The sequence below is a fragment of the Choloepus didactylus genome, chromosome 6 (assembly GCF_015220235.1).
Source record: "Choloepus didactylus isolate mChoDid1 chromosome 6, mChoDid1.pri, whole genome shotgun sequence".
In the NCBI taxonomy this organism is placed as follows: domain Eukaryota; kingdom Metazoa; phylum Chordata; class Mammalia; order Pilosa; family Megalonychidae; genus Choloepus; species Choloepus didactylus.
The window spans coordinates 100,235,530-100,260,649 of NC_051312.1; the positions used below are offsets into that span (position 1 = coordinate 100,235,530).

At 36.4% G+C, this 25,120-nt stretch overlaps 1 protein-coding gene across 2 annotated transcripts in view; it reads right to left on the minus strand.

Moving 5' to 3' along the window:
• Nucleotides 1-25,120, minus strand: part of DLG2 (discs large MAGUK scaffold protein 2) — a 2,332,374-nt gene that overhangs the window by 1,671,687 nt on the left and 635,567 nt on the right. The window lies entirely within an intron of this gene.

Genomic DNA, 25,120 nt, shown 5'->3' on the forward strand with positions numbered 1-25,120 from the left:
CTACTATCCTTCAACACTAGACAGACACAACCTATCATTCCACCTCTGATGGGGAAAACGTGAGCTCTTGAAAGCAGGGATTGGTTCACCATGGTTATCTGGCACAAGGCACTCAATAATATTTTGAATAAAATTGAGCAAGGGACACTTTGATTAGAAAGAACACAAGTTGCTCAAAATGGTATGGTCTTGAATGGCCAAGGTACCCTCTCAAAGCTAGGCAAATATTGTTAGAGTTGCTGACATAATGTGTTCTCTTCAACTGCTAGTTTGATCAGGAGTTTGAAGGCATGCTGCTAACTATCACTCACACTTTGTATACTTTCCCCCAAAGGGCTTTTGACTTTTGATTCTGTTGGTTACTTTTTTGCACACAGATAATCTCTAAGAGACTGTAATGCAAAAGTGACAGCTTTGTCCACTGTATTACTAAAAAACATATGGAGGCATTTGAAGCCTTACTCTGGTGCTGTATCACACCTTACTTCAACTTCCATCAATCTATAGTGTCATCCTAACTCAACAAAGCAGTCCATCACCCTATGCAAATCTTTTTAGTTATGGGTTTCTAAAATTAGTCTTAGGAATATAGAAACTCCAAGATACTATCTCAAGCCATGTCTGATGATGCTGGTAACTATTCTTTCCTCTGACTATCTGCAGAAAAATTGTCAGTGTCCCACCTTTGTACTTTTCAATTTGTGCTTATAATTGTTCATTATATTTTTGTGCATTTGTGTTTTCTCTTCACAGTTAGATCATAATATATTCTAACACAGCGGACATCCCATGGAGTGTCATACACAGTTGCTTAATTCTTATGTGTTAAAAAAGTGAACTAACCCTACACCACAAAGTGAAGAAACAGTCACGCTATCACAATACTCCAAGACATTACATGTTCATGTTTCTCCAGGCAGGAATACATATTTAATTTTAGGAGTACAGGACTACAAGTTTTTTAAACACACATGCAAAGCAATAAATATGGATAGAGGATATGGTAAAATTCCCTGCATTTATTCTGTATCTGCCATAAAGCAAAGATCACACCAACTTTAAGCACAGTGCTTAAAACGGATCAGTGAAGTCCAAGACTATCTGACCAAGGATGCCATATCAACATAGAAGTTGCCAAGGTCAGCTTGATACATTTTTCTTCCATGCCATTTATGTCATTTATAGTAGAGACATCTTGGTGATGCGAAAATGTCCATAATTTGGCTCATACCTATACCTCCGTTGTCCCTTCTTGTCAGTCCTGGCGCCTTGCAACCTTAACTCTGCCTACCTAGGAAAAATGCATTTCCATGACCATGCCTTGCTATTGCTAGCCTTCATTGTTCTTCCTAGTTTATCCCTCTTCTTTTCCTTCCTTTCATCTGCTTGGGAAGCCCCTTCTTTTACTTGTCAGATTCAGATTCAAATTCTTAGACTTTCCCCAAACTCGTCCATGTACAATTATCTATTTCTTCCTTTGTCCCTTAATGATGCTTATCCAGAATTCTGCCACAGCCCCTTTAATTCTTTAGTTCACTTACTTGTTTCCTGTTACAGTATCTCTACTAAATTGTGACCTCTTTAAAGGCAAAGACCATGTCTTGTGAGTCTCTCTAACCTGAAAGCCTAAAATTATACCTGGCCCATAGTAGAAGCTCAAATTTCAAGGAGAAGAAGGAAGAAAGAAAGAAAATGATTCTATATTCTACATAAAATCCCACCTAGATATCTAGGCAATTGTTCCGATGGAAAGATCACAGGCTATAGTATGAATAAGGCATGGGCTTGAACTCTGTCTCTGTTATTTGCTGTGTTCCTCTGGGCATGTCCCTTCACTGTGGTGATGTGAAGCTCTATGCACCCCAGAAAAACATGTTTTTAAATCTAACCCATTCCTGTGAGTGTAAATCCATTGTAAGTAGGGCCTTTATGTGAGGTTCCTTCAGCTGAGGTATGTCCCACCTCAATCAGGATAGGTGTTAATCCTTTTACTGGAGTCCTTTATAAGAGAATGAAATTCCATCAGACAGAGAGAAAGCCATGAAAGCCAGAAGCTAAAATCAGCAAAACCAGAAAAAGAAGGAAGAGACCAGATGCTGTCATGTGCCTTGGCATGTGACAGAAGAGCCAAGGATCGCCAGCAGCCAGTTTTCAGGAAGAATGCTTTGCCTTGATAATGCCTTGATTTGGACATTTTCCCAAACTCAAAACCATGAGCAAATAAATTCCCACCATTTAATCCAACCCATTTCATTGTATCTGCTTTGAGCAGCCTAGGGAACTAAAACACTTCACTTTTTTCCTTAAAACAGAAATCTCTGTCATAATGCAACTCATTACTCCATGGATTTGGATTTCCCGGGAATCACGTCATTAACCACAACCCCCCCACACACCCCAAATAGTGAAAATCTAATACTACCAAACCTCAGGGATGGGCTAGTCAATCTACAAATATCTACTAAAAACCATTTTGTGCAACATTCAGATGTTTTTCTTGTCTCTCAATTTCATAAAAAGATTAAATTTGCTAATGTATGTAAAATACTTATCATGAAGTATAATGCATGACAGGTGCCTAATATTATTACTCTTGTTATTCCTTTCATGTCACAAAATGCTATGGTAAATTATAGTTCAAATTAATTACATCTAGAATGCCAACTTTCCCTCGATGACTTCCCCCATCTCTGACACATACTCATTAAATTCCTGTCCCTATCACTTAAGGTTGTTTAAATCACACTTCTTTAAAGTATTCCCTGACTACTCCTTCTAACTTTTTCTGAATATGTATATAGGGTTATTTCTTCATAGCATATATTTTGCCATTTTATATCGGCTTGCATTTCTAGGCACATATACATGAAAATGTCTAATATTCCTAATTAGCTAGTGCTTCACAGAGGTCAGGAACTATGACAAATATTTCCCTGTATTTTCTACCATAGTTTTTACAGTATCTTACATACAGAAAATTGTATTGAAATATATTAAGATTTTAAGATGTAACAGTCCTATCACACTTTGTACTTATCAGAGCTCCTATGGAAAAACTTAGTCCAGGTCTAAATACCATACTTTAAAAAGACCATTGCCAGCACGATACTGTAAGTGTAATTATTAAGCAGAGTGTGAGTATGGTTGAAAGAGGAAGGCTAGAGTTGTGTATGTCACCAGAGGGAAAGCTAGAGGATAAAAACTGGGACAGTATAACTTAGCAAAACCCAGAGTGGATAATGATGGAATTTAATTGTATAAATATAAGAGAGTTCTTATGTGAACTAGAACAAACCTACATCACTATTACAAGGTGTTAATAATAGGGTGTTATATGGAAAAAATAAGGTATACAGTTAACAGTAACACTGTAATATTCTTTAATTAACTGCAACAAAGGCACTATACCAAAGCTAAATGTTAATAATGGGGGATATAAGGGATATGGGACTTTTTTCCTTTGGAAGAAATGAGAATGTTCTCATATTGACTGTAGTGGTGAATGCATAACTATGTAATTATACCAAAAGCATTGACTGTATACTTAGAATGGATTGTATGGTATCTGAATAAAACTGTTTAAACATTTTTTTTAATGTGAAAAAAAAACAGGACCATTGAAATATAATGTATTTTTAGGAGTTTGACCAAGGTGGAAAGGAGTCTGGAAGCCATCAACTTGACAAAAAGTACTGGTTTCTTACCATATGCCAGGCTCTGTATTAAGTGAAGGAGTGTAAAAATAAATAAGTCCATAGCTACAAGAAGTTCACAGACTAAGAAGTTACAGGCAAAGACTGATGTTTGTAGAAGATTACAACATGATGTGATCATTTTCATAAAAGATACAATTCTACAGTAAACACAAGGTTGAAAGTAGCTTAAGTATTTACCTTCAAGAGGAGAAACAGGGACTTTGTCATTGTTTTTTAAAATATTTGAAGGAGTATCCAAAGATAGCAAATAAATTTCAATGCAAGTATCAGCATTGTTCAATTGATATGGGCTACCTACAAAACCGTATTGTGAGGATTAAAGGTCAGCTAGAAAAAACTGTTATAATTGATAGCATTCTCTGCCATTGCATGGTGGGGAACATAGGTTTTCACTAATTTGAAATTCTGGTAATAGACTTATTCTGTATTTGTGTAGACAAAATAACAAGGAAAAATGGGTACAATTTGTGGAGTGGCAGGTTTGAATTCAATATTACAGCCAACAACAAAATGGCTGACTTGCAAACTATTAAATGATATCTCTGTAATAGGATGATCAATTATCAACTGTTGTGTCCTATGCATCTTTTCAATGCATCTTTTAATCAACATCTAAACTAAAATTATTATTATATTTACATTTTATCACTATGACCTTATGAAATACAACATTTTCATAAAAATAGTCTTGTATCTATTTTTAAAATAAGCATAAGAAAAATAACTAGACTAAGAATAGTTATTGTTCATCAAGTACTTACTCCATGCCAGGACTTATGTAAAGGGTTTTACACAATTTAGTTTATTGAATCAACATGAAGCAATTGCTTTATTCCCATCTTAACTCTTCCATAAAACTTACCATATAGGTGAGTAAACAAAGTTATATAAAAATTAAGCAACTTTCTCAAGGTCACAAAGCTAACAGACCTTAGAATAGTGACTCCAAAGCCAGTGTTCTTAAACACTTCATACACTGCTACCTAGAAAAGTGTTTTAAATATAATAGGTAAGTAACATATATCTGCTGAATGAATATTCTTAGCAGCATTATTGTCAATCCATGTGATTGGTGTTACAGGGCAAAAGTTGTAATTAGAACAAATAAATCATAAGTATTCTCTAGTTCACAAGACCTTTGTCCCTAAAACCTCTTGCCCTTAGAATAATAGGAAATATGTCCTTAATTAACTATCTTTTAAGAAATCATTCATAGCCCTATAATTTCTAACTACCTGGATTTCCATAATTCTGATGTTTTTTTCCAGAACCAAGATCTAATTTAGTCTGATCTACAGTGTAAATCAGTATTACCAAGAGTCAGGAAACCATCAATCATAAAACATTTGAGCCTATTTTTAGTGTACCTGAGTCAAAGTTACTTACCCACTTTTGTTAGGGTTTTCTCCCACTGAAAGCACTATGCATAGTATCCTACTATTCAAATAAGCTATTCTCAAGAATCCAAAGCTGATGGAACACAGTATGAGAAAGAATAGTCAAAGAATAGTGAGAAAATTGAGTTACTCTTAGCTACTTGATATAAGCACTAGACTAGGTAGTCTGTGATATGAAATTTGAAAGTAAAAGAAAATCTAGAGGAAGGAAAGAAATGAACAATTGCAAAAAGAGAGGCAGAACAGCCAGGGAAAATGATAATGCCACCAAATATTGCCTTTCATAAAGACCTAGCAGCTCCCCAAATTGTATTCACTGTCTGAAGATAATTCAATTAAGCTAAAGCAGCATTCCACGATCAGAAAGAAAAGGCACATCACACTTCTCTATAAGACCTATGCATCTTTCTAGTAAGCATTACTTACATGCCCACACACATAAATACACAAATCATCCAAAGGTCATCAGATTTGACTCTTCTTTTATGCAGCAGTTTGTTTCAGTTAATTAACGACAGCATATCAGTAGGCTACTTGTTAACAAGAGTGGAAAGAAAATCTAAATTGCTAAATGACCTATATCTTTCTTTATAGCACAAGTTAACTGAAAAATGAAGTAATGAAACAATGCAGAATTCAAAAAGCTTGACATAAAATAAATGCTTCATAAGTATATATCTTTTGGTTTTCAAAGCATCTTAATGCTTATTTCCATATGTGATCCTCTCAATAGCCCTGGGAGGTCAAGCTGTCTCATTCCTACTGCCTTATTTATTTATTTATTTATTTATTTACCTACTTACTTACTTACTTATTCATTCATGAATGCATGCATTCATTCATTGAACCAATATTTAACAAAGTCTATGCCTCACGCTTTGTGCTAGCAGCTAGGTATTACACAGTGAACAGAACAGACAAATTCCTGGCCATGATAAAGCTTACAGTCTATATGATAATAAACAAGTAGGTAAATAAATACATAATTACAAAGTGTGATAAGGATTGATGAAGGAAAATAATAAAGAGTAATAAAATACAAAAGAGAAAGTGAGAAATTTTCTAAGAGGGACCAGGACATGTGGACAGAGACATCTCTGAAAAGTTAACATTTAAGTTGAAATATAAAGAAAAGAGGGAGCCTTTTGTTCAGTGTGTGAAGAATGTACCAGGTATATGGAAAAGTGATGGCAGAGATGCTTATTCAGGAAGCCCTTGGTGCCTTCTGGAACTGAAAGAAAACATTGTGGCTAAGTCAATTAGTAAGGGAGAGACTGGCATGCCATGAACTGGAAGAGATAGGCAAAGGCCAGACCATGCAGGGATTTGAGGGCACTGTCAAGGAATTTGAAATGCATCTTTAATGCAATGGGAAGCCATGGAAAGGTTTTTAGTGAAAGAAAAAGGTGACATGATTAGATCTATATTTTTCAAAATTACTTGAGTTATGTGAATAGTGGATTGATGGGGGTGGGGAGGGAGTAGGAGTAAATGAAAATGGGGAAATCAAGTTAGAGTGTTCATGATAGTCTAGCTAAGAGATGATGATGACTGGAACTCTGGTGTTCTCTGGAGAGGGAGATTAATGAATTCTAGAAACATTTTGGAGGTAAATATGCAAGAAAATTGATGGATTCAATGTGAAAGGTGAGAGAAATGGAAAAATTAAAGGCAATCCCCAGTTTCTGTTTTAAGTAACTAGGTAAGTGGTAAGAGAAGAACTGAGAGAACAGGTGCTCCAGGAAGTGAGAATAATCAAGAGAATCAATATTCAATTTTCTTTGTGTAAATCTTCTGAATTCCATGTATCTCAATTTCAAGAACATCTACTTAGCATCTTCCATGTACTAGGCCCTAGGTTAGGCTCTGAAAAATCAAAGCTAATTAATATTCAGTCTCTTTTCACAAGAAACTCAAACCAATGGGGAAGAGAGTCTTACCAATATTAAAACACTCTTCCTTGTGATACCCACTATAATAATTCCAGTAGGGCTCAATGGAGGAATTGGAGGTGAGGGGAGGCTTCAAAGAAAAGACAGCACCTCACTAAACTTTCAATAATAAATGTTACCTTTTTATTGAATAAGTTGAATATTTTATTATATAAAAGCATATGTAAAACAAGGAATCATATCTTTGCACTGAGTTCCCAGTTTGGAAGGCCTCATATTTGACACACACTTAATAAACCCCTTCAGTTTCACAAGCCCTTAGTAGTCCTTACTGTGGGAACAATATTCTACTAGGTATTGAGGAATATTAGGTATTGAGTTCTTGCCCTTGATTAACTCATTCTTCTGTTAGACATGCATGTTTAAAGGGTCAAAGAATCATGCCAATATGAAGCAAGTCAATGAATATGATATGATGGAGACTGCTTCTGTTTAAGAACTGAGGGAATTCAAAACAAAGAGACTATATGTGGAATGTGCATGGTCAGAGAGGACTTTCCCTAATGATCTAAATTTTTACTTGCACACTGAAGGAAATACAGGTATCCTCATTTCTTTCCTCTGGTCATCTCATCCTCCCACTATCTATAGTAATATCTCTAATATCTGATACCCTTCTTTGCCCACCTCTCTCTTCTTTCTCAGTATGTGGCATCCCTCACTTTCTATTTCACAGAATAAATAGAAGCCATTCCACTGGATCTCTCATTTTCCTACCATAAACATATAAACTTACTGTTATCTTCACATATCCATGCTTACATATTAGAGACCAATCATGGCACACAGTCTTTGGATCTCATCCATTTCCATCTTCTCTGGAAACATTTATTATTGATCATGTCTTCTCTCTTTTACATATTTAACCTCTCAATAATACTTCCCATCAGCATTTTTAATGAAGAGTAAGCTTTTATTAGTCTAAAACGCATGTATTATAAACATCCTTTCTCTTATTTGCTCTTTAACCGCCACCATTTATTGAAGCTGCTATATCAATGACTTCCTTATTGAGTAATCTATTGACTACTTCTCAGTCCTTAACTCAGTTTGTTTCTCAGTCCTATCAGCTTTAAAATATGCTCATTTTTTCACTCAGAAAAACAAAAAAAACCCTTCCTTGATTTTATATGTTATCAGCTTCAAGCATCCCTCCTCTCTTCACAGACCAACTAGACATCTCTACTTTCATCTCAAAGACTCTTCGGACTTAACTTGTCCAGAGTGGAATTTGTGACTACTGCACCTAAATTGAGTCTTTTCCAGAGGCCCCAAATTGAGTGAGTGACATTTCTGCCCACTATTTCCTGCAAGCCAAGGAACAAGGATACCCCCAACACTTCCTTTCCTCTTACTACCCCATAAACAATTCATCTCTACGTTCTGGTAAGTTTACTTCTAAATATTTCTCAGATTTGTTCATCTCTCTCCATATCTACCACAATATTACTTCAAACTGCCACTATCTTTTTCCTGGACTTCTGCAAAAGCGTCATAACTAGATTTTTTGTGTTTCTGTTTTTGTTTTTGTTTGGTTTGTTTTTTTTGCCTTACATTTTCCCCCCATTTTCCTACCTGTTCACATAGCAATGAGTGATGATTTCAAAATTTAAATGTGATCATGCCACCATATCCCCCCCTCTCTCCCATTATACTTGTAACACTTCATTGAAATGCTAAATACTGTCTGGCTCCTGTGACCCTCCCCAGTCTCCTCTGCTACAGTGCTCCTCCCAATCTATTCTATGTGCTGCAGCCATATTGGCCTTGTAGTTCCCCAGAAAAGATGCTCCTTTCTGTGACAGAGTCTTTGTATACACTGTTCCTTCTACCTGAAAGGATATTTACCTCCATCTTCTCCTAGTTGATTCTAGCTTTCAGATTGAAGCTTAATTACAATTGCCTTAAGGAATCCTTCTCTGACCACCCTTTCCACATAATGTCTCCTCAAATGCACTTCCAATACACTATGTACATCTTCTCTGTAGCATTTGTCACAATTGGAAGTTTATCTTAACTTGCGCAATTCTTTAATTTATGGCTGCTTTCTCCTTGAGGGCAGGGACTATATCTGTTTTTGCACACTACTGAATCCACAGAACCTAGTACAGTGGCCGGGACATAGTAGACACCCTATAAGCATTTGTAAAATTAACAAAGGATGAAGGATAGTTGAATGAATGGATTTCAGTGGACAGAAAGAATAATGCTGACATGCTACGGAAAGGCAGACTTATTTATAAAACACATGTTAAGATAATAAAACAGCTATGGGCAAAAGAGCAGTCCTTTTGATAACAGGCAATGTAACTTTTTCTCTTTTTCATTGTTTTTTCTTCAACCAGACAACTGTAGAGAGAACATTTCCCTATGTCCAGCAAAAAGCACATCTCTGCTGTCAAGCAGTCTCCTCAGACCCATGCCTACAAGGTGCCTGCTTATGTTGATTTGGTGGGTAGTTTTGGCTTATTTTGTCTACATAACATAAAGCTACAGAAGGCAAAGAAAGTTCCCAGGCTGGAAACTGGGAGAAGGAAGGGGTGATTTTCTATCTACTCCAAATGCATGTGAGATGTCCTTACACTCTATACAACAGTTTGTCCTCTTTAGGGGTGGAGTTGGAATTAACTGTATTAGTATTTTATTTTTGCACAGCATACATGTAAGGAGAGCTACTCATTCAAAAATCAATTCTCAGAATATGTACTCTAGATAATGGATGAAAAGGAAGCGAGTAGCTTCAAACAACATTGTAAATTGTATGAGAAGAAATGAACAGTGTGTTGGAGTTTTACATATGTCATCTCATTCAGTCCTAACAGATGACTCATAGAGGTTGACAAATTTTCTCAAATTAAGTAAGCAGTGGAGGCAGGACTCTAAACCAGTTTTAGGTGACTCCAAAATCCATGCTCTTTCCAGTGCACTTAAAGTGGTGCAACAAGAAAAAAACATAAGTACTCCAATTTTCCACTGTGCTGATATAGAGGATTGTTTTCCCTTCCACACCCCAGTTTCCTTCCCTGGATTCTGTAGACTGTCCTGATGCACAAGGGACTTGAATATATGAGATTCTTTTGTTGGTTTTTTATGGACCTTGAGCTTTCAGAGTCATAAACTTCTGTTCAATGTGTACTTTAGAAAACTGCTTTTGGACAAAGACTTTGGACATTAAGGTTAAGCCCAGAATGTATTTTTGCTTCCAAGTTATAAATAGAGTATAACATTTAATGAAAATGCTGACACAAGCCAAAAAACAATGAGCAAACCCACTGCAGAAACAAACTAATTTTTTTAATCCTTTTGAGAGGATATTAATAGTATCTGTTTAATTAAGTTGTGGATATTAAATTATGCAAAATTTTTCCTTTACCAAAATACAATCTACAATAGCCATCAAAACCAACTAGCGTATTTTTTTCCTACTAGGTTGGGAGGTTTAGCCAATTGAGACTTGAACAGCATTTAATTTTTTAATAAGGTATTTGTTCTGAGTTGGTTGAAAATACATGGGTCAGAAAATGAAATATTAAAATATCTGTATGCATTTTACTCATTGCTATAATGGAAGAGTTGTTATAAAACCAACACTTTCATCAGCACCGTCTCCACCTATTCCAATCATGCTCATATTTGGGATTTGGATTAGATACATTCATTGTACCTTTTGTTGCTGAAGCCAGAGTCAGTCCATTTATCTAGGCTAGGAGGGACTGTTTTTAAGAGGCAGTCATGGGATTATGCTGTCTGCTGCCAAATAGGACCTCCTTGAGGAGCTGAAGCAATTAATATTCCATTTCTGTGTTAAGTGCTGTTAGTTTTCTTCAGGCCAAAGTTTGTCCAAGCATTTTGTACAACTCTGCAGAGGTCTAGGATACCTGGAGGCTGCTAGGAGAGGTTTGGCATTGACCCCTGCTCTGGATTAATAGTAGGAAGCTGGCTATTGATATAGACATAGCTTCATGCAATAGCTTCCACTGTCTAGACTATCTGAGGCTAAATCTAATGAGGCAAGATTGAACAGGGAGTAAGCACAATCAGAACAGCAACACAAAAAGTCAGAATAGTAAGCAGTTACAAGGATAAGTTTGACAAGAACACTTCCATATCTTTGTATAATTCAGGCATTTAAAAAACATTTCTGTAGTCATTTCCTTAGAGTACTTGGTTCATTACAGATAATTTGGACTGTATAAAAATCACAAAAGGATATTAAAAAACACTCTAATCCTACTACTTAGAGTACACTCCTGTTCACATGTTGTATGGACTTAATTTAAACACAAAAGATATGTGATGTATCCATAATAGGAAGGTTGCAGGAAAGGGATAGAATGTACCAGGCCTAGTTCCTGCAATGATAGTAAGAGTAGGGCTTCAGTTCATCTTTTGCCGTTTTATTGTAACCCTTCCCAACTTTTCCATTTTATACCACTGCCCACCCATCAACATAAAATACATCTTAAATCTGCCTTCCATTTGCCCCTCCCACCAGCTTTGTTTTCCTTTGTTCCTTCCTCAGCTTAACAGGTGTTAATGGTGACATTAGAAGGAGTTATCAGATTTGATGGGAGTGGGGGCATTCCACTTCTTTTGGTCTATTTCAGACTCTTATTGTATTTAAATTCCCTGAGACTGATGGAGGACTTTCTAAGACTTAAAGCTCTCAACAGACGGCACCATACTTGTGCCAATATTTAACATGAAGGAAATGAGATTCTCAATTATAATAACCATTGTCTATCTGCAAAATCCAACTCATCCTTCCAAATACAACACAAGAGTTTACCTCTCCTGATAAACCTTCCCTGACTTCCTGATCACTACCTTCATGGACTAAGGGTCCTTCTCTGTTCTCTAGTTCTTATCTTTCTCATAACCTTTATACATTCTAACTATTTTTAAAATATATTGCCTCCCCACAACTGTCAGATTCTTAGATGAGCAGATGCCTTATTAATCTATGTCCAGCACTTTCCACAGTACTTGGACACAACAGGTTCTTGGTTAATATTTTTAATGCATTCATTATTGTGTACTTAGCTCTACTCGGAGAACTAAAACTGTAAAAGGGCTGATAACTTCCATAGAATTTCAGAGAGAAATGTTTAGAAGGCTAGAGTAAGCTGGGAATGTTTTCTAAGAAAAGGGAGGCTTGAGCTAGGCCTGAACAAATGAAAAGGATCTGGGAGAACAGAGGAAAGTATGTTTCAAGGGGAAATAACCTGTGTGAAAGTTCAGAAGCAGAAAAACCCATTATTAAAATTCCTTTAACTCTGAAAGGAAAGACATAACTAAACTTCTAAATAGTCAGGATTTTTACTTCTTTATACAATGGCCATGTAGAATCAGATAAGATCTAGAAATCCCAACAGTGCTATGAAGGAGGAAGACCTTCAAATGTGCTGCTGGGGCTGCCACGATGGTTATCCAATTCTGCAGTGCATAGAATCCAAGTGCTACCTTATGTGACACCAAGCACAGTTCCTAAAAAAGACTAGTTTCTTTTAACTTTCTGAATTTATCACTTTCCACAGCAAAATCAAAAACACCAGTTAGACTAGGAGAGACCATGCATGATATCAGAAACAAGTCCAGATTGGTAATCCAAAGATAAGTTCTGGTTCCCTTATGTGCTGCTGTATGATACCAAGATAGATATTTTACTTCTCTGAGCTTCCACTTTCTCATCTGTTAAATAAGGTGCCTCATTAAATACCTGCCCTGCTCAGGAGTAAGATATAAAGTTTGTGAAAATACTTTAATACCTGAAAGAACTGTGCTCACCTTGAACCTTTAATGGTGATGTATCATAGGAAAGTGGACCAGAGCTCCAGTTACTCTTCCATAAAATCAGAAGCTTAGTGTTCTTCAGGCTCTACTTTGACAAAGTCAGGTTGGCCAAGGTAGAATTATACTTTCATGGATCCTAGAAAAGTGTTCCACTGTTCCCTTAACTTTAGTATTCTCAAAGAAGGCCAAGATTTTTTTTCAGCAAATGAACAAATTTAGGCGTGAAAAACAAATATCTCCTTTTCATGATACAAACATTCAACAAACTAGGAATAGCAAGAAACTTCCTCAAACTGATAAAGAACTTCCATGAAAACCCAACAGCTAACATCATACTTAATGATGAAACACTGAATGTGCCACCCCTAAGATCAGGAGCAAGACAAGGAAGTCCACTCTATCCAACATCATACCAAAGATTCTAGTCATGACTATAAGAAAATGAAATGAAAAACATTCACATTGGAAAGGAAGAAGCAAAACTATCTCTCTTTGCAGATTACATAATCTCATATATAGAAAATACTAGAGAATCCACTAAAGCTGTTAGTACTAATAAACGAGCTCAGCAAGGTTTCAGGATACAAGATAAATATACAAAAATCAATTGTATTTCTATACACTTGCAATGAACAATCTGAAAATGAAATTAAGAAAACATTTTTGTTTACAAAAGTACCAAAAAGAATAAAATACTTAAGAATAAATTAACAAAACAAGTACAAAACATGAACTCTGCAAACTATAAAACATTGGAGATAGATATTAAGGAAGACCTAAATAAATGGAATGACATTCATGGATTGGAATACTTAACATTGCTAATATGACTATTCTTCAAACAGATCTACAGATTCAATGCAATATCCATCAAAATCTCAGCTGGCTGTTTTTTTAATTTTTTAATTTTTTTAATTTTTTTAATTTTTTTTAAGAGAGCTTTCTGAGTTCATTTAATTTCCCATTAGTAATGGAATTTTTAATTACATGAGCCCAAGTTTGCATGAATGTTTTCAATAAAGGTATGAACATATAGGAGATACACAGATAACTTTAAGGGAATTATCAATACCCTTTTTTTTTTTTAGTTTTTTTTTTTTTTTCTTTTGAAATAAATTCAAAGTTATAGGAACAGTTGCAAAAACAATACTAACCCCATACAAAGAATTCCATCATACCCTGACCCTCCTTCCCCAATAGCTCAATCCACCAACTTTAACATACTGTCACATCGCTATTTCTTTCCCTCCCTCCCTCCCTATCATCCATCATCTATTGCTCTGTCTTCTGAACATATGAGAGCTAGCTGCATACATCCTTGAACATACACTATAATCCACATATACACTTCCCATGAATAAGAACATTCTTTTATGCAATCCCATTAAGTGCTGCTACGATGTACAAGAGATTCAACAATGATACAAAGCTTACATTCTATATTTCCTTTACCTTATATCTCAACTGTGTCCCTTTGAGCCACCTGTCCTCTAACCTCCAATCCCATCCAAGTTCATCCTTGGCATTCAATCGTCATCTATTTAGACTTTTTTTTTTTTTTTTTCAGTTGTGGAAACATATATACCACCTAAATCTTCCCATTCCACCCCCTCCCTAGCCTTCCTTTAGTGGGATTAATCACATTTAGAATGCTGTAATGCTCTTTCCCACCATCCATTACTAGAAATTTCCCTTCACCTCAAACAGCAACTCCACACTCATTTCTTAACTCCCCATTGCCCCTTCCCCCATTTCTCTTAACCCAAACTCTACATTTCATCTCTATGGTTATATTCTCTGATAATTCCTTTGTGTTTGCTGTGGGGGTTAAAATTAACCTCTTAAATCCATATCAATCTTGTTTTTTTTTGATACCACCTTCACTTCAATAGGACACATAAACTATGTTCCTACACTCCTCCATTCCCCCACCTTTATATACTTGTCTAAAATTACATATTTTACATTGAGTTCAAAACCACTGATTTGTCATTAGAGTTCATGTAATTTATATCATGAAGGAAGTAAATAGTGGAGTTACAGTTCAAAAATTATTGACTTCTATTTCTATTCCATTGTGGTTGGAGAATATGCTTTGAGTATATTCAATTTTTTTTTTTTTTTTTTAATTTCTTGAGGCTTGTTTTATGTCCCAGCTTATGGTCCCTTCTGGAGAAAGATCCGTGATCAGTAGAGAAAAATGAGTGTCCTGGTGATTTTGGATGTAAGGTACTATATATGTCTGTTAAAATTCTCTATATCTCTTTCTCCTTTCTTTGTTTCTCTGTTGGTAGGGCTACCTTTAGAATCAGAAGTAGGGCAGGTCTTTTATTGGCAAAGTCTCTCAGCATTTGTTTGTCTGTGAAAAATTTAAGCTCTCCCTCAAATTTGAAGGAGCATTTTGCTGGATAAAGTATTCTTGGTTGGAAGTTTTTCTCTCTCAGAATTTTAAATATGTCATGCCACTGCCTTCTCGCCTCCATGATGGCTGCTGAGTAGTCACAACTTAGTCTTATGTTGTTTCCTTTGTATGTGGTGAATTGCTTTTCTCTTGCTGCTTTCAGAACTTGCTCCTTCTCTTCAGTACTTGAGAGTCTGATCAGAATATGTCTCGGAGTGGGTTTATTTGGATTTATTCTATTTGGAGTTCGCTGGGCATTTATGCTTTTTGTATTTATCTTGTGTAGAAGGTTGGGGAAGTTTACCCCAACAATTTCTTTGAATACACTTTCTAGACCTTTACCCTTCTCTTCCCCTTCTGGGACACCAATGAGTCTTAAGTTTGGACGTTTTATTTTATCTATTGTATCCCTGAGCACCATTTCGATTTTTTCAATTTTTTTCTCCTTTCTTTCTTTTGTTCTTTCATTTTCTGTTCTGTGGACTTCTAGGACACTGAGACATTGTTCAACTTCCTCTAATCTTGTATTGTGAATATCCAGAGTCTTTTTAAATTGGCCAACAGTTTCTTGTATTTCCATGAGATCTTCTATTTTTTAATTTACTCTTGCAATGTCTTCTTTATGCTCTTCTAGGGTCTTCCTTATGTAGCTTATATCCTGGGCCATGGTCTTCTTGATGTCCTTTAAATCCTTTGCCATGTTTTCATTCCTCGATTGTAGTTCTTTGATTAATTTTGCTAAGTACTGTGCTTCTTTCAATATTTTGATTTGGGAGTTTGGAGTTGGATTCTCCATATCGTCTGGTTTTATCATCTGCATTAAGATTTCCTGTTGTTTTTTTGCCTCTTGGCATTTGCTTTGCTTGATAGGGTTCTTTCAAGTTGTAAAAAAAAAAGATACCAATCTAATTTTTCAGAAACACAGCTTCTTGGTATACACTTTCTCTAACTAACCAGCAGATGGTGCCTGCAAGTCACCTATACACCTCCAGTCAGTTCTCCCCAACTCTGTCTCTGTGGTGTGTGGGGAAATGATTCTTGTGGGGTTCAGTTGGAGAACTCAGTTTGGGTGTGTTCTGGAGCCGTCCGCCCTGAATGTGGGGTGCGTGTACGGGTGGCCAGAGAGGAAGGGCAGCTTTAATATTCAAATCCCCCAAGTTCCCGGAGATTCAAGGCCGCCGCAAGAGTCTAAGCCTTCATTTCAGTTTTGCCCCAGATTTTCTGTCACTGACCCACATACCACTGGCATTGATGTAGCGTCCCTGGGTTTTCCAAGTGGGCCCCCCTTCTCAGCTGTGATCTTCCAGGACCTCTGCTGAGGGAAGGCTGTACACGTCGTCCCTCAAGCTAAGCCCCAGGCTGCCAGGCTGTGCAGGGAGGCTGGCTGCCTGATGCAAAGATAAGCCTATAATTCTCGACTGGTGTAAGTTCTGAATGAAAGGCAGGCAGTAAAGCTGGGCCCCACCCCTTTCCTCTTTAGAGAAGATGGATGCCTTAGGGGAAGGTCATTAGCATTTCAGTGGTCTCTCTCTGCCTGTGCCACACCCTTGTCTGGGTCACAGAACTGGGAATCAAAATGGCCGAGGCTTTCTCCACTGAGTTGAAAAAGGAACAGAGCTAGTCCGAGGAGACCCTCCGGCTTTCAAGGTTAGTCATTACCCAAAGTCTCTGTCTACTTGTTGGGGATTCACACCCCGTAGTGAGCAGTTCACACTCGCTAATTAAAACCCCAGTTGGAGCTCAGCTGAGCTATATTCACTCACTGGGAGAAAGCTTCTCTCTGGCACCACGAGGCTTTGTAGCTCGGGCTATGGGGGAGGGGTCTCCTGATTTGGAGCTGCAGTTCTTACTTACAGATTTTATGCTGTGATCTCAGGCATTCCTCCCAATTCAGGTTGGTGAATGATGATTGGATGTTCACGTCTGTCCTCCTGCAGTCATTCTGGATTGTATACTAGTTGTTTCTGGTTTTTTTTTCAGTTGTTCCAGGGGGACTACTTAGCTTCCACTCCTCTCTATGCTGCCATCTTAATCTCTCTCCAGCTGGCTTTTTTTTTCAAATATAAAATATAAAATAAATCCTAAAATTCATATGGAAATGCAAGTTCCCAGAATAGTCATAACAAACTTTTAAAAACTTACTACCCAATTTAAAAACTTACTCCAAAACTACAGTAATAAGATGGTATGGTACTGATATAAGACTAGACATATAGATAAATAGGATAGAATTGAGAGTCTACAAATAAACCCTTATATTTATGGTCAGTTGATTTTCAACAAGGGTGCAAAGACAATTCAGTGAGGGAAACAACAGCCTTTTCAACAAATGGTGTGGGACACTAGAATTTCTATGTAAACCATTCACAAAAAATGAACTCAAATTATATCATGGACCAAAGTTTTCTACAAAAAAAAAAAAAAAATACAGGAGTTAGGCAAAGCCTTTTTAGATATCACACCAAAAGCATTAGCAACCAAGAAAAGATAAATTGGTTTCTTCTTCAAAAGTGAAAAAAAAAAAAAAAAAGCGCTTCAAAGGATACCGTCAATAGAGTGAAAAAGACAACTCATAGAATGGCAGGGTATGTTTACAAATCTTGTATCTGATAAAAGACTTGCATCCAGGAAAAAAGAGAAATATTACAACTCAATAATAAAAAGATTTTAAAAAATCAATTCACCATTTCTTCAAAGAAGTTAAACCCATAAGTGCCTGAAATATCATTAGCCATTAAGGAAATCCAAATCAAAACTACAATGAAATATCAGTTCACACCCACTAGGATGGCTATAATACAAAAGACAAATAATAAGTGTCAATGAGGATGTGGAGAAATTGAAACCCTTATGCACTGCTTGTGGGAATGTAAAATGGTACAACCACTTTAGAAAACATTTTGGTGGTTCTTCATATGACCCAGCAATTCTACCTTCAGTATATACACAAAAGAAAAGAAAACATAAGTCCACACAAAAACTTGTACATAAATACACATAGCAGCATTATTCATAAGATCCTGAAAGGAGAAACAACCCAAATGTTCATCAGCTGATGAATGGATACAAAATGTGGTTATTTACACAATGTATTATTCAGCAATGAAAAGGACTGAAGTACTGAGCCATGCCACAACATGGAGGAACCTTGAAAACATTATGCTTAGTAAAAGCAGCCAGGCACAAAATACCATATATTGTATGATTCCATTTATGTAAAATGTCCAGCACAGGCAAATCGATAGAAATAGAAAGGAGCTTAGTGGTTGCCTGAGGCTGAGAGAAGGGGATAATGGTGAGTGACTACTAATGGGGACAGAGTTTCTATTAGAGGTCATGAAAATATTCTAAAATTGATTGTGGTGATAGTTGTACAACTCAGCAAATATACTAAGAACCACTAAATTGTAAACTTTAAATGGATGAATTGTATAGTATTTGAATTCTATCTCAATAAAGCTGTGAAAAAAAATAAAGAAGGCTAATGGAAAACAACAACAAAGAAAACATAGTAAGTATGAAATAAGGATTTAAATTAATTTAAATTCATTCTGTGTTCTATCAGATCTTCATCTAAATGGCAAAAAAGAAAAGCTAGGAAGAAGTGAGTGAATACTGAAGCCCCCAAATCTGACAAGTTGGGTAAAGAGGGAATTCCAGGGAAACATTAAAACACACAGAAAGAGGGAGCTAAGGACATTGAACATAGTAAACTTTGCTGACTTCACTTTACTGTGGGCCTGCCTTTTGTTCCCAGACCGTTATCTACCTTTCTGCCATTTAGCTTCTCAGATCTTGCCATCAATTTCAGCACTTGCAAGCTTCATCTCTCTGCCCAGGGCATGCTGGGTACTCGTTTATGTGTATTCTGTTCTATATTCTCTATAGTTTTTATGTGTGTTCACTGGGAATGCCCTTTCATTTCTCCATGAACGAATGCCCCCCTTAAAAAATACTGTGGATTCTCTTTTTGGACATGTTCTAAAAATCAGTGTAACAAAATTTAATATGAGTACTGCAGCTCCCTGCATGCTCTTTCAAGACTTAGTGTGCTCAAGAATGCTACTAATGAGCTGAGTTTAAAACAAACACACAAAACCAAACAAACAAAAAACGGGCAACTGATGTAAATCCAAAGTAGTGTAAGGGATTAGTTGTACAAGGGAAAAGAGGAATGTATCCATTGTATCAATCTAATTTCCTCATTCTTTCCTTGATCTAGAGCCCCTGATCACAGCAAAATTGGAATCAGAGTCATTCCACAGATGTCACATTTCTTAAAGTGCATCATGCTTTTTTTGAGATGGTTTTCTCTGGATTCCTTTCTAATTCCATGGCTACCACCCATAATGACAGAAGCTCTCTAATACAGTACCCACCAATTTAAGGCCCTGTACTCTGCAATTTTCCATTAATTTCCTCACTATGATCATCTAATAATGTCCTGACTTTTGGTTCTATACGGGGTCTGCTGATGGTATGAAAACCTTGCCCTAAAAATTAAAAGTTTATCCATTGTCTTTGGAAAGACAATACTCATCAAAGCCAACCTGGGTGCAATTCCCCAGCAGCAGCGTTTCCCCAGAAAGTGCTGTGTTCATAGGAACTCTGGAAACACCTAGAGAGCAGGTACAACACTATTTTATGACTGGGTTGGATGTTTTAAATGTCACGGTCTGGACATTTATGTGAGCTGTATACAAAATTAGGTCACACAACAAACTTTGAAAAAAAAAAACGGTTGGGGAGGAGCTACCAAAAAATGAAGTGGGGGAATAAGGACTATGTAACACTATATAAAATAGTTCATACACGTTATCAATTGATTTCAATTTCAGTGAATGATCCCAACTGTAGATAATGTGAGATGATGTAGGAGGACATACTGAAACAATTAACACTTTAGAAGAATATCTCCTCTGGTTCTTTGAGAAGCATCTGTTTTTATTGATTTTCTCCTAAAAGAGACAAATTACTTTCATAATCTAGAAAGACATTGTAGGAAAATGTTAAAATGTTTTTAAATGAAAAGGAGTATCCAGCCCCACTCCTCAAAAATGGCCTTATGAACCTCAAAATATAAACGTCTTCTTAATATGACTCTCCTATATCATCAATTTCTGCCTGTCAAAGAGCAAAAAGTTTCTTTTCAAGAGCTGCAAGATTTGTTTCAAAGTCTTAAAAGAGTTTGAACCATTTCTTGCCCCACTCTGAATCCCCTTCTGCAGAAAGGGCCCTACTAAATAAATAGCTCTAAGTAATGACAAGATATTGCCTGCTTTTATCCTCTTCCTCAAGAATTTATCCTGCCTCTATCCCAATTCCTTCTGGAATGACCTATCCTTGTCGTACCTTCCTCCTACCACTAATCAAATAATTACTATGTGCCAAGTACTATGGTAACATTTGCAATACATCATCTCATGTAACTTTCAAAATACTATGTTGTGTGCCTAAACCCAGAGAGATTAAGTAGATTGTGTAAGATCACACAGTAATTGGTCGAGTTAATATTTTTACACAAATCTTATTCAACTCTAAAGCTTATACCTGTACCTATTATCACATATTGCATCTTTTTCCTTCCAAAATCGACCTTAAGGTAACTCCCCATTCTGAAAAATGCATAGTTCTTTAGGAAGACCATTATTATTGTATATATTACCCAGTACAATATTTATTTATTTACATGTACTGTTTCCTCATATAACATGAGCAATCCAAGGGTGGGTTACAGTTCATAGTATATGCTCAGTCAGTGTTTCTTGAAAGAGTAAATGAGAGTTGATGTACTCAGAATTCAGTGTTCTAATTTGGAAATCATTGCACGATTCTTTAAAAAGATTTCTCATATATATTTATGGGTGTATTGGTATAAACAATACTTATGATAAGCTCCATAACAACAGGGACTTTATTTTCTTTCCTAGCATTACTCTTTAATTTCTCAGAAAATTAAAAAAAAGAGTTGTGCAAGTGTGCAGATAAACAAAACAAATATTCCACACAAATCATGTACATGTATTTATCACATGTCTAATCAATGAAGTCACACATTACAGCCATTTCTAAATAATGCCCAATAACCAAGGATTGTGTTTGGGGATACTTCTCAAAAGGATCAAATCCATGCATACACCATAACCATTCTGAGAGTCCTAGAGTCTTGTCCTGAAATGCAACACCTTTAAGTCTCCTGCAGTTTATCAAGTCTGTGGTCCTTTATTTCCAGATGCCAGGAACTAATTCATAGCATAATTCATTCAAGATGCAGAGGTCTGACTGTCTTTACCTGAGACTCACAACCTGTGGGCATCTTCTCATTTGTTTACAAATGGCAGGGGTTCAGGTAACCAATGTGGCCAAACCGATGATGCATACAACCCAATTAAATTTAAAGTGTAGGGTGGAAAAGAGAATAATTCTAGTGCTTAGTGTAGCCACACAATGAAAGATAAACAATTAATAAAACTGCCACACTTCTCATTAGAGAAGCTATTTCATTTACAGTTATTCTGGAACTATAGTTATATCCATATTTCTGCATAATCATTGGGAGTAATATTTCATTTTAGCTTGAACCCCAATCTGTACATTATAGTTCTGGCTAAAAGGAAAAGACTTTAAGAACCTCTTGCTCTCATTACTACAAAGGTATGGAATGTCAAAAAGGAGAGCATCCAGGAAGAGACTAAGTGAATAGCAATAGAAGTCATTTTCAAGGTAATATGTAAGTGGTAATAGGTATTTGCAAGGCAATTTGGAGAGAGAAGTCTTCCTAGGAAAACTAAGGATAAAAGCCCTGCACTTAAAATGAACTTGGGGCAAATGCATGCACAAAGACTAAGACTTTTTTTAAAAAAAAGTAAGAAAGCCCAATACAATGATACAATCATCCCAGAGCAGATGAGCAAGGGGCAAGAATAAGACAGTAGAAAGAGCAATGCAGGAGAGCATCAGCTGAACTTGAAAAATACACAAAGATAACAGAAACTACTATTAATTATGCATGCAGGTATGAATTAATTGATGTATAACCCACTTCAGTCCATGGAGGATTTGAGACAGTCAAGAAATTTTCTTAAGTACTTGAGGCTAAGCTTTTCGCCACTTTTTGAGACATGACAAAATTGAAATTAATACCAGAACTACTTTACATATCATGTAGTTTTTTGTTATACAAATATGCTAACTATATAGTTAACTGCTCATGTTTCTCCTTCTATAATATGGAATAAGTCATTATCAATTTATTCTTGGATCATTTTATATACCTAAATATTGTATATAGTCAGATATTTAGAATGAATAGATTTTTATAGTAAAAATTCCAGTCTTCTGAGTGCTTCTTTTTATCTGAGAATATTACTTATTACAATAGTTCTAGTGGGAGTTCAATAACTATTGCTGACGTGGTGTATTAATTAAGGTTTTTATTAGGAAGGGTGGTTGCAAACAAATAAAAGAGCATTAGACTTCCCCCCAAAAAACAAAATAAAGCAAACTTAAATCTAGCTAACTTGAGAAAAAAGGAACTTATCGATTAGCAGGTCAATGGAAACTTTTTACAGAATCAGAGAGAAATTTGAGTAAGCAAAGCCCCAGGAGGGCAGATATAGGGAAGTTCCAGGAGTTTCAGCCTCTGAAATTCACAGAACTTTTTCCAAAGTCTTGTCACTCGTGATTCTATACTGATGACTACATGTTTGGTATCTTTTTAGTACAACTTTCAAAGTCCCAGGAGAGAGAATCCACCTAGCCCATCTGGGATCAGGTGTCTATTCTGGGATCAATCCACTGCCAGAGGCAGGCTCACATAGCCCAAACATGACCCTGGAAGCCCCCCTCTGTGGAGCGAGGGTTATTCCCAGAGAAAGCAGAATGATTTTGGCTTACACATCTCCTCTAGAAAGTATTTGCCCCCCTGGGAGATTTAATTGCCTTTAAGTAAGTGGAAAAGGAAATCTATGCAATCCTTGACTCTCAATTCCATCACAGAAGTGAGAAGAAACATCTACATTGCGATGCTCTCATCTGCTCACAGAATCAGACTTTAATGTTGGCAGTTCTGACTTGTTATCTTCAGGAAGAGTATCAAAAGTAGACATCTATTTAGTCCTTCATTTTTCTACAGAAGGAGGACCTAATCTGGGATCCCCAGAGTTCTAAGGGGTCCAACACCATAGTAATAATGTAGGATCACCTATTGTTAATATTTAAAAAGAAAGATTTCAAATAATACATTTACATCCAATGAGGCTGCACGAAGTAAGTAAAATGTCAAAGTTCTTTTTGAGATGAAATTTTCAGTGTATTGGACTATAAGCTGCTGATCAAAAACTCTGATTGGTGTTACTCATGGGTGTAGTTCCTTATTCATCTTTATATCTCCAGCAATTGACATAGTACCCAACACAACCAAACAGAATTACTAAATTCTGTCTCATTTGAAGGCAAAATTCCTCAAAACACATATTCTATAATACTCCGTGAGGGGAAATAGTGTAAAAGGATGCATGAAGGTAAGAAATTACCCAACCCCAAGAAGGTGAAAAAGTATCCGTATTCATCTTTATGAGGAAATTTGAGAGTTGTAAATAGCATACAAAACTTACAAAAGAGGAATCAACAGATTGAAGATTCATTCATTGAACCTTCACTCACTGAATTCCTACCATGTACCAGGGGTTTACCTAGGTGTAAATATACTATAACCCTGAGGAGTGCATGATCTCCTGGGTAATTATGGGTAATTATGAAGTAATAACCTAAGACATACAATAAAGAGCAATTGATGATGAAATTGAATTACTAAAACTCATCCTTTCTCTGGCATCTGCACAGGTCCTAAGCATCCACTCCACTATGACCATGTGCTCACTAAACTGTGACATTTTTATTCTCCAAGTTTCCAGCAAGTCTGGGCTGCCTCTGTACTGCAGGAATGCCTCTGAAATTTGGCAACTCATCTCTCCTTCATCAGCGGTGATTTCACTTTGTCCTCCTTAAACATACACACACACACACAAACACACACACACACACACACACACACACACACATGGAAGGAAGCTTCATTCACTTACACAACCTGAGTGAAAAGCAGGCTCCTCCAGGCCTACTACCTTATAACACAGTCATAAGTCATGCTATGGCAGCCCAGCCAGCATCTTTCTGCAGCTTTCAAGTCAACAATAAATGAGGATGAGGATATTTAAGAAACTCGACATATATATTTACATTGCCCACAAGAGGGTCGAATGAAGGGAATGCCCCCAAAATAACTTCTAAACCTCTTAAACTCATTACACACAAATTATTTTGTGACAAACTGTCAGTTACAGTACTTAAAGTTCCTAGAGGAATCATTATTTCTATGAGGCAATGCATGTATAAGAGGGTATTATACAAATCTTCTACTTTCTTCACTTACTTCAGAACATAGTGTAGTAGAATGAGAACAAGAAAGGAGAGGTATGGTTTCTGGAATCTGTTCCCAGCTCCATAATTTGATGCACAGTTCCTACTCCCTTTGCATTTGTCTTATATCTGTAACCCAGAGATAATGACATAGTACTTGAAAACTCTCTGATGAAATATTCCACACAGCTGCACAGACTGTTATTACACCTGGAAGACTTGAAAACTGTAAATCCATATATTTATCACCATTAAGCAGTCAATACAACAATGACAGAAGAAAAAGTATCCTTCTCTTAGGCATCTGAAACCAAACGTTGCTGAATGTCAAAAGACAGCTATTTGGAAAAATATTCTGCAAATATATTCATTTCAACAACCATCCAAATCTAACTCATCAATAAACCATTTAGAAAAATTCTTAGCAAGTTATCCTGACTA